General features: G+C 34.7%; 1 pseudogene; it reads left to right on the forward strand.

Moving 5' to 3' along the window:
* Nucleotides 1-13574: 13574 nt before the first annotated feature.
* On the forward strand, nucleotides 13575-14458 carry LOC149145873 (non-structural maintenance of chromosomes element 4 homolog A pseudogene; annotated as a pseudogene).
* The last annotated feature ends 1619 nt before the right edge of the window (nucleotides 14459-16077 follow it).

The following is a 16077-nucleotide window of genomic DNA, read 5'->3' on the forward strand; positions in this document are numbered from 1 at the left end:
TACATCTGATCTGTTAAGTGATATCAATTTCTGAGACAGAGACATTATAACTCTGCAACACATTGCTATTTCTTTAAGTACTGATATAACTGGCTTTTACAGGATACTGTTGATGTTCCAATTATAGGATGTCTGTGTTGTAACACTTGACTGTTGGTATTACTAAATTCATCATAGAGATTATATTTCCTTGCGATGGTTGAATCTATGGACGTTGCCATTCCATTCTGAAATACAGTCGTATTATTTATAACTAATATTGATAGCTAGATCACCAAGATCAAATTACTATTAGGGTGTGCCGTGTGCATGTATGTGTGGCTTTCAAGCGTTGTGCTATAGTCCATTATTAATCAGTGTTTTTCTATTTCTGTGTGTTTTTCAATTCATCCTTAAAGATAGAGGATTGCCATTTGATTGTTGTAGTACATGATTGTTTCATTTCATCTTGTAGACTAAGGTGTTGCTGCTTATTAAACTTAATTGTTGTTACAGTTTCTTGTTGTTGTTCCATTTCTTATTTGTTGTTCCATTTCTTATCTGTCGTTCCATTTCTTGTCATTTGCGTTATTGTTGCTTTGCTGTGAAGAACGATCTGAGACTGTAGCGGGCATTGACATTTACTGTCTGGCTTCCAGATCGATGATCTGTTCCCTGATTTCCTTTGGCCCCACCAATTTACAAAGGGATGAGTTACTGCTACTGAACCCTTGACTGATAAATTGCTTAGTTTTCTGAATGTATGGTTTAGGCTTTAAAAATAGTTTGCTGTAAACAAGCATCCGTTTACTCTTGTATTTTTTAGCACTATACTACTAGCATTACTCTGGCAAATGATAGCCTCAAACTGAGACACTCTTTGAAATAACAAAACGTTCCTAGATTGACAAATTAATGTGAGGTAATTAGAGGTGAAAGAGACCCTTTTTACAGATCAACACCTTCCAAACGGCAACTCCACCAGATCCCAAGCCTCATTTTTGTGCAAAGATGCCATTTCATCAACCATGGCCTCTTTCTAGAGTTTTCCATCCTCTAAATCTACTGCTTCCTTCACAGTTTTGGGATCATCATCAGTAATAGATAAAACAAAATTTGAACAGAAAGAAAATGGACTATACCTTTCTGCATGCCTTCTTTCTCGAACTGATCTTCTCACACCCAGAGTTTGTGGCTCTTCATCTTCTGATTCCTCCTCTTCTTTAGACTCTGATTCTTCCTCCTTAACATAAAACTCTATCTTCACAGGTTCCTTTGGTTGGACTTCATGTTTAATAACATCTTTTATCTCTATGAACACCACATCTCGGTTGTACACAACCTTCTGTGTGATTGGGTTCCAAAGCTTATAACCCTTTAAACCATCTGTATACCCAATAAAGATGCACTTTTCAGATTTACTATCCAACTTGGTTCCTTTCTCCTTTGGAACATGTACATATGCATCACATCTAAATACCCTCAAATGTGAAAGAGATGGTTTCTTATCCTCCAACGCTGATGAAGGTGACCTGTTGACCAAGTAACATGCAGTATCCACCGCCTCTGCCCAAAATTCATGTCCTAACCTAGCACCACTGAGCATGCTTCTTGCCCTTTCCATCAACGTCTTATTCATTCTTTCTGCAACTCCATTTTGCTGAGGTGTATATGGAGTAGTCTTCTATCGTGCTATACCACACTTCTTACAGAATTCTTCAAATTTCTTGCTGCAAAACTCTCCACCATTATCTGTCCTCAGCACCTTTATCTTCTTCTCTGTCTAATTTTCCACGAGAGCCTTAAATTCTTTAAACCTGTCAAGGATTTAGATTTCTTCTTAAGGAAATATATCCATGTATTCCTTGAGAAGTCATCTATAAATGATACATAGTACACAGACTTACCCAGTGATGGAACCTTCACAGGTCCAAACACATCACTGTGCACAAGTTCTAATATCTGTTTCGCCCTCTTACTACCAGAGGGGAAACTCACCCGATTCTGCTTCCCATATACACAATTTTCATAGAAATCAAAATCCAGAGAGATATTACTCATACCTTCTACCATACCTTTACCATGAAGTATTCGAAGGCCCTTCTCTCCAATATGTCCAAGCTTTTGATGCCACAACATGGTCTTCTCTCCAGAGACCACTAGATTTTTTGTTCCACTTTTAGGAACCACAGAACTGTTGCACCCATAAATAACAATTCTACCTTTCAGCTTGTACAGAGTTCCAATTCAAACTCCCCACATCAATACTAGTGTTCCCTGAACCATTTTGCAGGTATCCTTCTCGAACATTGTTTTTACACCTGCATCATCTAGCTTGCTTACAGAAATCAGATTTTCGGCCAATACATGAATATGTAGAACACCCGGAAGTGTTCTAACTCTTCCACCTTGCAACTTCAACTTTAACTTTCCGCAACCAATGATTTTAGCCTTCCTGTCATCCCCCAAGAAGACATCACCACCATCATATTTCTCATACTCGCAGAACCACTCTCTATCGGGAGTGAAGCGAAAGGATGCACCGGAGTCAATCAACCATGCCTCATGATCTACATGTGTACTTGAAGAATCCAAGTACACATCCCTACCTTCATCTGAGGTGGTTTTCACCTCTACGGAAGGAGCCTCATCAAATCTCTTTCCTTTTTTAGGAGCTTTAGATTTACAGTCTCTTTTGAAGTGGCCTTCGTTTCCGCATTTCCAGCACACCACCTTTATAGGTTTTCCTGGAGATTTAGATCTCCCTCTAGATTTAGATCTCCCACTCGATGACTTATTTTTATTTCTGTTATGGGAGCATCCTCGTATATAGACAAGGCATCACCATTCTGGCTCTCCATATTTTTCTGTCTTATCTCCTTTGTTAACAAGGCTGAGACTATTTCGTCAAACTATAAGGTAGTTGCATTGCTACCTATTGCAATAACCAGACTATCCCACGAATTTGGTAGAGAACACAACAAACTGATGCACTTATCTTCATCTGAAATTTTAATATCAATAGATGCTAACTGACTTACCATAGTATTAAATGCATTCAGATGCTTTGTCACCGAGTCTCCATCTTTCATCCTCAGGTTATACAGCTTTTCCATAGGAACAGTTTATTTACCAGAGACTTAGATTGGTACAAAGTCCCTAACTTGTCCCACAAAGCCTTTGTCGTAGCTTCCCCTGATACATTCAACAATACTGAATCTGAGACACACAATCGTATTGTGCTCTTTGCCTTCCGATCCAACTTCTTCCATTCTTCATCGAACACTCTCGTTGGTTTAGTACCCAGATCTACTACGATCCACTGATCTTTATCCACCAACAGATTCTCCATCTTGAGTTTCCACAACTCAAAACTCTGACCATTAAATTTCTCGATCTCTATCTTTCCACTGCTCGCCATCTTCTTTCACCACCAAAATCGATCTCGCAGATCTTCCACTGAACAGGGTCTACCATAGGCCCGAGCGAAACTCCTCAGCAACAATGGCGTCCCCTTGAAGCCAAAATAACTCTGATACCAAATGTAGGTTTTAACCCTGTAGAAATTACCTGCATACAAATTCTAAAACACAGAAAATAAACAATGCGAGAGCATAACACATAAAACACATATACACAGAGATTTCCCTGGATCCCAAAATCGGGACTACCAGCTTGATTTTTCATTACGTTCCTTTCAATGTTATAATACATATCTATACATGCCAAAGCATCCAATACCATGGACCGAAAACCATCGCGTCCAATACCATGGACCGAAAATCATGCACAAAACCATAGGTGGGTCCACCCAACCTAACATGGGGTCCAAAACCAAAATTTTCCAGGGCTCTGCCCTAGACCCCAATAAAGTGGGGTTGCAAGTACACCTCAAACACCCTGTGATCCCCCTCGCTACATAATTAGCACAACGAAGGGGGGCTCTGCCCCCCCTCTAACCCCCCGGTTAACTACGTGGGATAGTCGTGGAAAGAATATAACACAACCCAACAATTGACTCAAGGAAAAATAAGGAAGTTGAATCAAGGAGGCTTGTGACTTGGTCTTGGAGAGGTCATTAATTCAAGGGTCTAGGCCATGGTCTTGGTATTCGTCAATTGAAGTCTATATAAGAAGAAGATCTCGTTTGGGTTTTCCTCTCATGTTGGAGAGGTTTTGGCCCTAGTTGATCGCATATTCTATGTGTCTCTTGTCTCCTCATTGTTTATGCATTGGTAGATGTTTGATGAAGAATATTGTTTTGAGCATTGTTTGTTATTGTGGATTAGTCTTGAATGTGTTTGTGTATGAAAAATTGGCTGGGTTTGTAAACTATGAGTAGAGCAGTGTTTGATTGATGCATGCTTCCTACAATAGAATGTGTCTCTTACTTAAATAATTAATTTAGTGGAAACATGGTTATTTGGACAATTATTTTGGAATTTATGCACCTTACAAGTACATCAACTCATATAATTCATAAATATAATGGAAATTTGTAACGTGTTGCATCATAGAAAGGATGTTGATAAAATATGATAGCTTAAATGTACATGATAGTTTGGAAAGGTGGGGAATAACTCTTATTTAGTCATAGGTAGCGTAATAAATTCATTTTTTAATATTTAAATGTCCATGATGATTTTGAAAGTAGGTGGGTAGCAATTCTTACTCATGTCATGGATAGCCTAATGAGTACTTTTCTCTATCTAGAATGATACTAGATACAAAAAAAAATTGTATTGTGTGCTTCTTCATTTTTTTTTATAATATATCATGCTATAAAAACTTTAAAATAAGCTTCTCACTTTGGTTCCTACATTTGTGGTAAAATCTAAACCCAACTTCTGAAAGTAGTGTTATTCTGGAGGATACCAACAATATTTTTCACTCCATAAAGGTTTTAACCTATCTTGAGTATGAGTTTTTTTGGATGATTGTACTTTAAAAATAAAGATGCATTTGCAGTTTTCTCACTTGCTAATTTAGAATCAATAGAAAAAATCAAAATAATTACTTACATTTATTTGTAGAGTTTACCTGAAATTGATGGAACATGGTGATTACATCAAATGGGTGTGAAATTGAATTTTGAAATTTTACTAATGTCCTCAATGCTTGGAAAATGTAATGGGATCAGATGATAGGTTAACATGTAAGGTATTTAGTGAGACATTTCTTCTCTTCTAAGAAAAGTATATCTAAACCAAGTGCAATACCAGGGACAAAGAGGATTCTCTAGTGTGCAAAGCTTAGTTGTGTGGGTTTGGGGGTAAGGCATAGTTGCTCCATTTAACTGAAGTAAAATGAGAGGAAATGAGGCAATGCATATTTTGTAAATCTTAGCTATGAGGATTTGGGGTTCAAGGCTTATTCACTTCACAATTGAAAGAAAATGAGATCAAATGAGACAAGGACTTGCAAATTATTAGTTATATGTAATGACATTAAAGTGAGTAAACACAAAGTATCAAAATTCGAAGTAGAATCAACCCTTGTGTATGAAAATTCACTCAAGCATTTTTTTATGGCTGAATTCCCCCTCAAATATACATTTGATTAATGAAAAATCTTAGAAAACCACATCTATGTAATCGATGTATCCCTCTTAGATGCACAAACCTTTCCCCTTGGTTTCCCATTGACTTTGAGGTTGTGTTCCCCTACACTCCTATATGCTTACTAGGGATACTACACTCCAACATGATGGATTCTAAGATATATTGTGATAGGGGGGATGAGGGTTTCGAAAATTCTTGTTGCCACAGGAAAGTCTTGCCATGTTTAGTTCAACAATATGGAAGCAAAATGCTCATGTAGAAGGATTTATGGTGTTTTTTCAATTGTGGGAAATAGAAATGCCATACATTATGGTGCTTCTTGGTACAATATTACCGATTCATGCAAAAAGATCAATGGTTCCTTGGGTGGAACTATACCAAAATGTGGGTGGGACCAGGCTCATGAGATTCATTTTTTCCAGCCATAACAATGAACTACATCCAAATTGGTTATAAAAGATTGCATTGTTAAAAGTTAGTTTTTAGCTTTAACGTTTGACATAATAATTATAAAACCAAATCTCATTTGTTTAAATAACATGGAAACCCATAATATTAGTATTAGATAAGTAAACATTAATAAAAAAATATTTATAGTTTTTTTGTTTAATTATATAAAATCCAAATCTAAATTTGTTTAAAATTACAACTTACAACATGGTTAATTAGTTTCTAATTTTGAAAAATAAAAAGTATAATTTTTTGAAATGAGTATACAATAAGATAAGAAAATATACATTCCATACATTTTGATATATTCATAAAATATAATGTTTTTAAAATTTATAAAAAAAATAAATAATTATAATTAAAAAATTTAACAAACATCCAAATTAAAAATTTAATTTATGTTATGCTTTCTTTCCTGCCTTAGTGTATTCGAATGAATGTTGAGTAGTTGAAAAAAAAAAGGAAAGACCATTTTGCCGCCTTTTCTTCACTACCTTAGTGTATTCGAATGAACGTTGAGTAGTCGAAAAAAGAGGAAAGACCATTTTCTTCACCGCCTTAGTGTATTCGAATGAATGTTGAGTAGTTGAAAAAAGAGGAAAGACCATTATGTCATGTTTTCTTCCCGACCTTAGTGTATGCGAATGAATATTGAGTAGTTGAAAATAAAAAGAAAGACCAGAACAAGGTTTCTTCCCGGCCCTAGTGCATTTGAATGAATTTTGAGTAGTTGAAAAAAAGGAAAGACCATGAACACAGTACAATGTGATCTGTGGATATATGGAAACAGGTACAGGTTGCTAGATTAATCTTTAGGGTTTCTAGATCCATGGCCATTCTTAGAATTGATTTGCAAATTTGTTTTATATTTTCACATGAAATGTATGTTGAGTAGTTGAAAAAAAAAAGGAAAGACCATGGGCACAATACAATCTGATCTGTGGCTATATGGAAACAGGTACAGGTCATTGGATCAATTTTTAGGGTTTCTAGATCGATGATCATTCTTAGAATTGATTTGCAAATTTGTTTTATATTTTCACATGAAATGTTGCAGTAATTCGCTGGCAGTTATTGTTTCATGGTTGAATTTGGATGCATTGAGAAATAAGATTGAGGAGGATCTCTTCAATGGCTTGCTCACAAAACATGGATCTATTTTCACTGGGAAAATTTGGACCACGATGGAAGGATCAGAAGCCTTGACAGGTACCCTTTCTCTCCTTTAATTCCTTCCTCGATTTCAATTGCTTCAAACAATATACCAACTTTTTCACCTGAAATTAGGTTATTTGGGTTTTGTTTTTTAAGAATTTAGCTTCAAATGAACTAGCCCCACAATTACTATATTGGCAATGAAATTTATATTAAATATATGTTGAACTCTTATAGTAGATTGGTAGTATACCACACCATAAATTACAAAAATAGTAGTTTGGTAGTATACCACACCAAGAAAACAACATAAAAAACAACAACATAGACTTATCAGGGTAACTCCTTGCCCTCCCTCATTTGAATGCAACACGAAAATATTTTCTTGCTCAACATAGCCTTATCAGGGTAATTCCCTACCCTCCCTCATTTCAATGCAACATGAAAAGATTTTCTTGCTCTCTTTCCATTTCACAGTAGTGCTTAATCAAAACTCTCAATTTCAAGCTCTGTTACCAGAAACTGAACGTAAGTCTTCGTTTCTGAGAAAAAAAAAAAAAAAAAAAAAAAAAAACGTATAAAAAATTGGAATAGTAGGGAAACTAGGTTTTCCAAAAACGCTTCGTTTCTTGAAACTGTTTTATGGAAAACATTAATCTGATTCATTTGCAATATGGATCTCTTCCCAATTGGACATCGACATGAATCATAAAAGGCATTGGTTTGTTTTCTAGATAGTTTTTGAAGGCATTTTCATAGTCTATGGTTAGAAGTCAACCATATATAGCTTAGGTGCTAACGGAACAGGTTTGTTACAAATAGGTTGGGTGTTCTCCCTAGTGACAACACCTTGCAATAATTCTTAATATATCTTTAACAATGTTGACTATTTAGGGAGTTTATTAGTTAAAGTTATGTTATTTTTTTAATTGTAGCCATTGATGTGTAGCAGTGTATGGTTAAGTTTTTACAATTTTTTTTATTATTTTTGTGTTGTTTTTATTTAAAAATGGATTTAGTGATTGTATCTAATATTTAAAATGTGTATTTTTGTATAAAATTATAAATTTAAATGTATAAGGTTTTTTTATATATATTTTTATAAATTAGTAATGTATATATATATTTTATATATATTTTTATAAGTTAGTAGTTAAATAATTTAGTTAATTTTTCTAGTGAATTAATTATTTTATATAAACATTGGGACATAACATTTTTTTTTGCCATTGGTCTGGTTTATAACCTCCCAAATGATTGGAAAAGGATTTTGATAAAACCATCCAATAGAAACTTTTATCAACTATTAGACTATCTATAATATTAAATATCATCAACCAAAGACATTAATTTAATATATAAAAAAAATAATTATCTATTATCCATCCCATTAATAGTTTTATCCCATAAATAATTTTTCATTGGTGATAAGAGAGATTATGTTAGGTAATTTGCAATAATAAAGCTTAAGAGCAACAAGCTATTGATTAATATGTCTATAATACAAACATAATTTCAACTATGATAAATATGGAAAGTTTCATAATTACATAAAAATAGTGATAGAAATAATTGTAAATTTATAAAAATAAACAAGTCTCAAAAATCAAAATACAAAATAGAAATCCATCATTTAATAAATTTTAAATACAAAACAAATAGGATTACTACTACAAGAAAATACTCCTCTTCATTTATAAATAACCAGCGTAGATCTATCTCTCTCGAGCATCAAGAGAGATCAAATCTCTCTCTCTCTCTCTCTCTCTCTCTACAAACCTCTTTAAGTGAAGAGATTTGATCCTCTCAACGCTTGATCCACAGTTAAAATGGATCTAGGTTGCTTTAGTTATTAGCCTTTGAATAGGCTACATTGCAAAAAAATACCATGGACAAAAATGATGGGAAAAAACCATGGGCAAGAAAAAACTATGCACTCGAGAATTTTTAATTTTTTTATTTGATTTGATTTTGTTTTGTTTTATTTTGACTGATTTAAAATGCCAAATATTGTAATATATTCCCCATGTGTAAAGGGTCGCTTGGCACAAGAATCTAACCAAAAATATATTACGAGGGGCCTAGAATAAAATACCTAGATCATGACATTTCTTTTTCAAGACTTCAAGGTCTCTCTGGCTTGTTTTAATTTATGAAAGAAAATTGATGATAAAAAACTAATAAATTATATAAATATTAAATACAAAACCATGAATCTAACAAAACCATGTGCAAAAACTAGCAAATTAAATGAATATAAAGTACAAAACCATGGAATATAACAAAACTATTGAATATAACATTTTTTCAAAAGTTATTTAAACATAAACAAATCTAGGGACTAAGAAAGAATGGTTTGGAAAGTTCTAACCATGGGTGATAACATTTTTTTTAAAGTTATTTTAACATAATCATATTTAACAACTAAAAATGAATGGTTTGGTATGTTATAACCACAAGTGATATTTATATATAATATTTAACTAAGTAGAAATTTAAAAAAATCACAATTTAATAATTTATTTCACTTATTTATATTGATCAACCACACTTGTTAATTGGAAACATTGACTTAGATAACAAATTTTATAAAATGAAAATTAATAAAAAATAACTAATATCAAGAAAGAATATCTAAATTTAACTATTAAAATTTAACATAAAAATAAATTTACTATACAAAACCATATATATGATGCATTAAAATAATTAATATAAAACATGACTACATATAATAATCATTTAATCAATGCAAATACAAATATGAGATAGCCATTATACACTTTAACAATAATTATGGTAAATAATATATACTAGCCTAGATCCATCTTAATTTCGGATATACCAACACCCTAAAGGGATCAAATCTCTTTTATAAATTAGTAATGTGTATAGATATTATATATATATATATATATATATATATATATATATATATATATATATAGATATATATTAGTAGTTAAATAATTTAATTAATTTTTTTTCTCACAAACTAGCAATTTAATATCTAATTCAACTATACTTTTAAAATATATTATTTTTATTATTATAAAGATTAGTTTTCTATTATAATGGATTGAAGATAAATTTTTGAAGTTTTCTCTTTAGATTTCGTCTTCAAACACGTGTTGTAGTATTTATGGTTCTGTGTTCTGTAAGTGGCAACAGTTCGAGACAACCCTCTATTTTTTGCTCTATATCCAATGGAGATCAACTCAATCTCCACCATCTTGTTACCCAACCATGAAAACAATAACCCAATAACTGTGTGGAAAATGATAGAATAGATCCCAAATTTAAGGTCCACTCATGTCACATCTAAGAATATATACAATGTATGTGGGATCATGTACTCAGCCGAAAAATGCAAAGGCTAAATCAAACTTGAATTCGGTGCCAAGTGTTTCTTCACTATTGTATTTGCCAGCCTAGAGGATCAAACATGGGTATTCAAGAATGGCTTATATGAGAAATGGAAGATTTGTTGATCACTATAAGTATTAAGGAATGGCCAATGTGAGCAGCTAAAGCCTATGAGCAACTGCCTATGAACCATAATATTCGAGAATGTTAATGATGAATGCGTTGGTTTTATGTTTCATATTTTTCTTGTTTTTTCTCTCTCCTCATTTCTTGAATGTGAAGCAAATTCTTGGTTGTATGTTTCATATTTGTCTTGTTTTTCTCTCTCCTTGTTTCTTGAATGTGAAATCTCCAAACTCCATTTCTCGTCTCGTTGTCGTTTCTCATTTCATTTCCCCTCTCTGGTTTCTAGTAACATAGGTTTCAAGCCCTTCCTTCTAGCTTTGGTTGAATTTCTACATTGCTCTCAACTCCAAAAGTAGGTGACAGAAGGGATGGGTAGAAATCTTGGTACCCGAGATAGAGTTAAAGAGGAAGAAACATTGAGTTAGACACTGCAAGATTTCTCTCGTGGGGTAAAAGGATCACAACAAGGCCACAGTAAGCCCCCGAGAGAGAACGAAGATGCTACCACATGCAGTGGTAACAATCAGAGTATGGTGTAGCGCCGTATATTAAGGTCCACCAATGACATCATATTAGCAAAAATCTAAGAATGAAAATAGATTGAAACAAAAACAAAAGGGAAACCCTCACTAACTTGTCAGGCCCTTACTCAATAATCGAGCAACATTTGGGTATGAAAAATCAGGGATCCCTTATTCAAAGTCCCTGTTTTATTTTATAGATCTCTTCATATTGATGGATGGCTTTGACCCTCCTCAAATGGCCATTGGATGAGTTCTAGGAAGTTGCATTTGTTAAACTTCCTGGCAACTGTTTGAAATTTTTTTAATTTAAAACTTTTATACAGAACTTTGACTTTCGCATTTTGTAATTTGGTGCATATGTTTTCCACTCATGCCACATTTGTTTAAATAAACTACATATTTATTTTCTTTTGATTATGTTTCTCAACTATCGTCGTGGATTTATCCTGGACAAGTAATGAAAATAAGATATGTTCTAGGGAATTGAACATATGTTTTTTCATCACTTGTATCGATATACTTTGACAGCACGGGCACGGAAACCTGAACCCATCGCTTCATCACACTATGACCGATAGAGACTTTCCTAGCTATTGAGCACAACACATAGCCCATATCATTCAAAGATATACTAGTGTTATTCTTTCACCTTGAGATGGATATATATTTGTTTTATTGCAGCAGGGAAACAACTGCTACATTACGATACATCAACTATACTCAAAGGCAAAAACTATTTTTCTTGTACAACCATGTTGAGAGTAATAAGTATCTTCCCATGTGTCATCATAGCAATAGATTCCATTTTTCTAATTCATTGTGTTTCTCATTCTAGTGGCCGCCATTATTGTGCAAGTTTCTCCTGTCACTTTTTGCCTCCATGAAAGTTGATAAGAAAATGCTAAGACAATGCTAAATGTCAAATTTTAGCAGACATTCTAAAAACCTTTTTGATCCATTTTCTAACATGGTCTACAATCTGCTTTGATAGTACTACGATGTATCTCTTCCAAAACTTGATAGTCTTTCATAGCTGGAAAACTAAATTGATAAATGAACTCTTTAAATCTATCTTAGACTCGAACGTTATTGGATGTTCTTGAACATGGGCCAAGTGTTCACCCAAAACGTCCAAACATATCAATAACAACACATAGTGTAATAGAAATATTCATCCTCATCCAATTATTAAACGCAGAAATATTCCTCTAAAAACCTGGATTTCCCATACATTGGGGCTATTACTTATATAACCCCTGGTTTTATTTTCTCTTGCATGTTTGGCGATTCAGTTGGAATATGTCAAAATATAGAGTTCCTTGATGTCTTCACTCCAACTTCTTAGATTCCATCTCAAAGAAAGGCTCAAAGGATATTCCAAATATTATCTTTAGAGGTGGCCATTTCAACCCGAAAGGCCGAGTATCCATGCCATTAGTCACACTCTTCTATGCATGTGTACATTACCAAGCAATTTATCTTCAATAAACATTGTTGCAAGACAATAATTGTTCAAATAAATTTCTGAGAAATTCTAGAAATCTAAAGATATTTCCTTATAAAGCTCAAGTTCAGCAAAGCATCCAACATATGGATCATGAAACAGTGGATCCTCACACTAATATATTCACCATGGGACTGAGACAAAGATATAAAAATTGTAAACTCCCTCATGTAGATGAGAAAGTGGTGTTGGAAACTCTCCACGTTACAATTGACATTCTTACCATATTCAAATGGTGTCCTTCCTCAATGTATACAATTATTCAATAATATGGCCACTCTCCCACATGTGTCACTTCTCCCAATCCTCACGCTTAATTGGCACACTACACCTACGCATTTCATTCGACAATGTGTATGTCTTGGGACTTTATATCCACTGTAGTGGGCTTTCATCCCTCTTCTATTACAAAGCAGACTTCTCAGGGTAGGGGAAATCACAACTCCCTGCCCTCCCTCATTTCAATGCAACACGAAAATCTTTTCTCACTTCTTTCCACTTCACGACGGTTCTTCAATCAGAAATCTCAATTTCAAGCCCTTCCTTCCAGCTTTGGTTGAATATTTTCATTTCTATCAACTCCAAAAGTAGGTGATAGAAAGGATGGGTAGAAGGCTTGGTACCCAAGCTAGAGTTAAAGAGGAAGAAACATTGAGTCAGACACTGGAAGATTCCTCTCGTGGGGTAAAAGGATCACAACAAGGCCACAATATGCCACTACTAGAGAAAGAAGATGCTACTGCATGTAGTGGTAACAATCTGAGTATGATGCAACACTGTATATTAAGGTACCATTATCATCCCCTCAAGACTTCAATTGTTGAGGAGAGAGAAAATATTTTAAAAGAAGAATCTGACAAAATTGAGGCTATAATTAGCAAAGTGGAAAGCTTGCACAATTTTGTTTAGATGCCTCATGAGCAAGTTATAGATGTTGATACACTCTTTGATCTCACATCCACACTCCTCACTACTGTTAACAGATCACAAAAAAATGATGGTGATACTCCAATTTATTTTATTAGTAGTGATATTCTAAGAAACTATAGTGACCAGGCATATGGAAGCAGGCCTTTGGAAGGAAATGACGATCAAACCCAAATATCATGGAGAAATATTGGGCTTTTAGCTGCTTCTGTTTTCCAGCATGTGGCAGGAATTTGCACTATGCTTGGACCAATACCCAAGCAAAGGAAAGCTATAGTACAAAGAAAACAAACTAAGCCGACAGAAAGCACTCAACCTGAAGCAGTGAAAGAGTCCCCGGAAGATGAAAAATCAGAAACAGACAAGAATATGGCAAGAATATTTAACATTTTGCGAAAACAGAAGCAAGCCAGATTAGAGAATTTGGTTCTAAATAGAATATCATTTTCCCAAACAATAGAAAACATATTTTCGTTATCATTTCTATAAAGGATGGTAGAGTTGAAATAAATGTCGATGAAAATGGAAAACATTTTGTTGTCCCCAAAAATGCTCCCAGAGCTACAAAAATGGCATCTGGAGAAGCTTCTTACAGCCAATTTGTTTTTCAATTTGATTTTAAAGACTGGAAGTTAATGGTGGAAGTTGTTGAAAGTGGTGAGGAGTTGATGCCTCACAGAACCAATCCACTTATGATTCCTTGTTCTGAGAAGGCTGCAGAGACTCCTATCAGAGAGATTTCAAGAAACAGGGGCAGAGTGGTACCTACAACTCTTGAGGTGCAGGAGGATGAATGTGGAAGTGATGATGGTGGTGGAGGTCTTCAAAGACTAGCACCGAAGAAGCGAAATAAGTGTCTCCTATGACTTTTGCTGCTTTTTTGGGTGTTTTTTGTTGGAAACTATCTTTGTTTCTATCAGTGCACTGTAATTCATACAGGAAGCTAATCTTTAATTTGACCAATCTGGTTTATAAACAATGCTATTTTGTTCTCATAATTAGTTATAATTAAGTTTACTGGTAGTGAAAACCCCCGATCATGTAGTACACCCCTTTAGGCATGGTTCCAAGGCCTGGGCAGAAGACTGGCATCACGTAAAAGGAAATTGTTAATGTAAGATGTCAAGTTTGATCTGTTAAACCATGATTAGTCTCCTTGTGATAGTATGTTGTAATTTTATGTTTGAAAAGTATTTTGAGATACCACACAGGAATAAAGTTTCCAATTGTGTAATTGGTTTAAATTGAGAATACATAGAGTTGAGAGTAGGGTAAGGTCAAGCGAAAAAAGATGTAAATACAAAGGTTCAATAAACTAGCTAGTAGCCCTTACCATACCAAAACCCTTTTACTGGCACTACAGGGATAGAGAGATCCACCTAGAGGCGTGTGGAGAATAAGTAGGGATATGCATGCTTTAGATTGACTAATTGCTTAAGCCTAGCTCACACAGGCGCAACTAGTAGATGGCAAGAGACTGGGAATATATATCTATTAAGTATGTGTATATGAAATTAATTATGTCCCCTTTTGATTTTCAAGGTAGGAGGAATGAAATGGAGAAAGGGAGATCGTATTTTTCCTCTATATCCCACCTATCAGGACACTAGGATAAGTCCCAATAATAAGAGTTGGGTTCACTCATAAGTATATGATTGTAAAAGGCCATCATGAACTTTATTAAGCTAAGTCATCCTTTAGTTGAGTTTCATCCTTTAGTTGAAGCTTCAAGCAAGATACTTGACCTCTTTTCAACCCTTCAGTCTTCTTGGAATAGCTAAAAAACAACCCTATTTAACCCACGTTGAATGCCTCTTCTTCCTGTGATATTAAAATTCAAACTTCGGCCCTTCTCCCTACAAAAGCACCCAAGAACAACACTCAAAACAACCTCTCTTTCACACATTGTACCTACAACAAAACATAAGACTTCCACGTTGCTTCTAGGGCTTCTTTCTTATTGTCTTATGGATCCTTCTTGCAATGGCTAGGGCCTCCCTTTGACTGTGTCTAGGGCCTCTCTGAGTGCTACTTTAGACCTTCCTTGACTGCAGCTATATGCTTCTTCTTGATGGCTGATAAGGGCCTCCCTCTTGCTACAGATTAAGGCCTCCTTTGTTGTGGATAAGAGCCTTCCTTTTGCTGTGTATCTGGCCTCTCTTGACTGCATCTTTATGCCTCTCTTGAATGCATCTTAGGCCTCTCTCTAGACTGCGTCTTAGGCCTCTCTTTTTATGGCTAATCCTCCTTTTGACTGCAGTTAGGGCTGCCTTTTACTACAGATAGGGCTTCCTTTTCGACTGTGGCTAGAGCTCCTTCAAGACTGCGTCTAGGTCTCCCTTCATGACTATAGCTAGGGCTCCTTTGTGACCGCAACTAGGGTTCACACTATTGCGGCATGCTAGTCTCGCTCTGCCTAGGGACTCCTGCACTGTAGCACTCTCTACTGCTTCATCTGTATCTGTCTCTACCCACATCCGCCAGT

The sequence above is a fragment of the Pinus tabuliformis genome, chromosome X (genome assembly GCF_031772625.1).
Source record: "Pinus tabuliformis cultivar Carrire ecotype Pingquan chromosome X, CPIR1, whole genome shotgun sequence".
NCBI lineage: Eukaryota > Viridiplantae > Streptophyta > Pinopsida > Pinales > Pinaceae > Pinus > Pinus tabuliformis.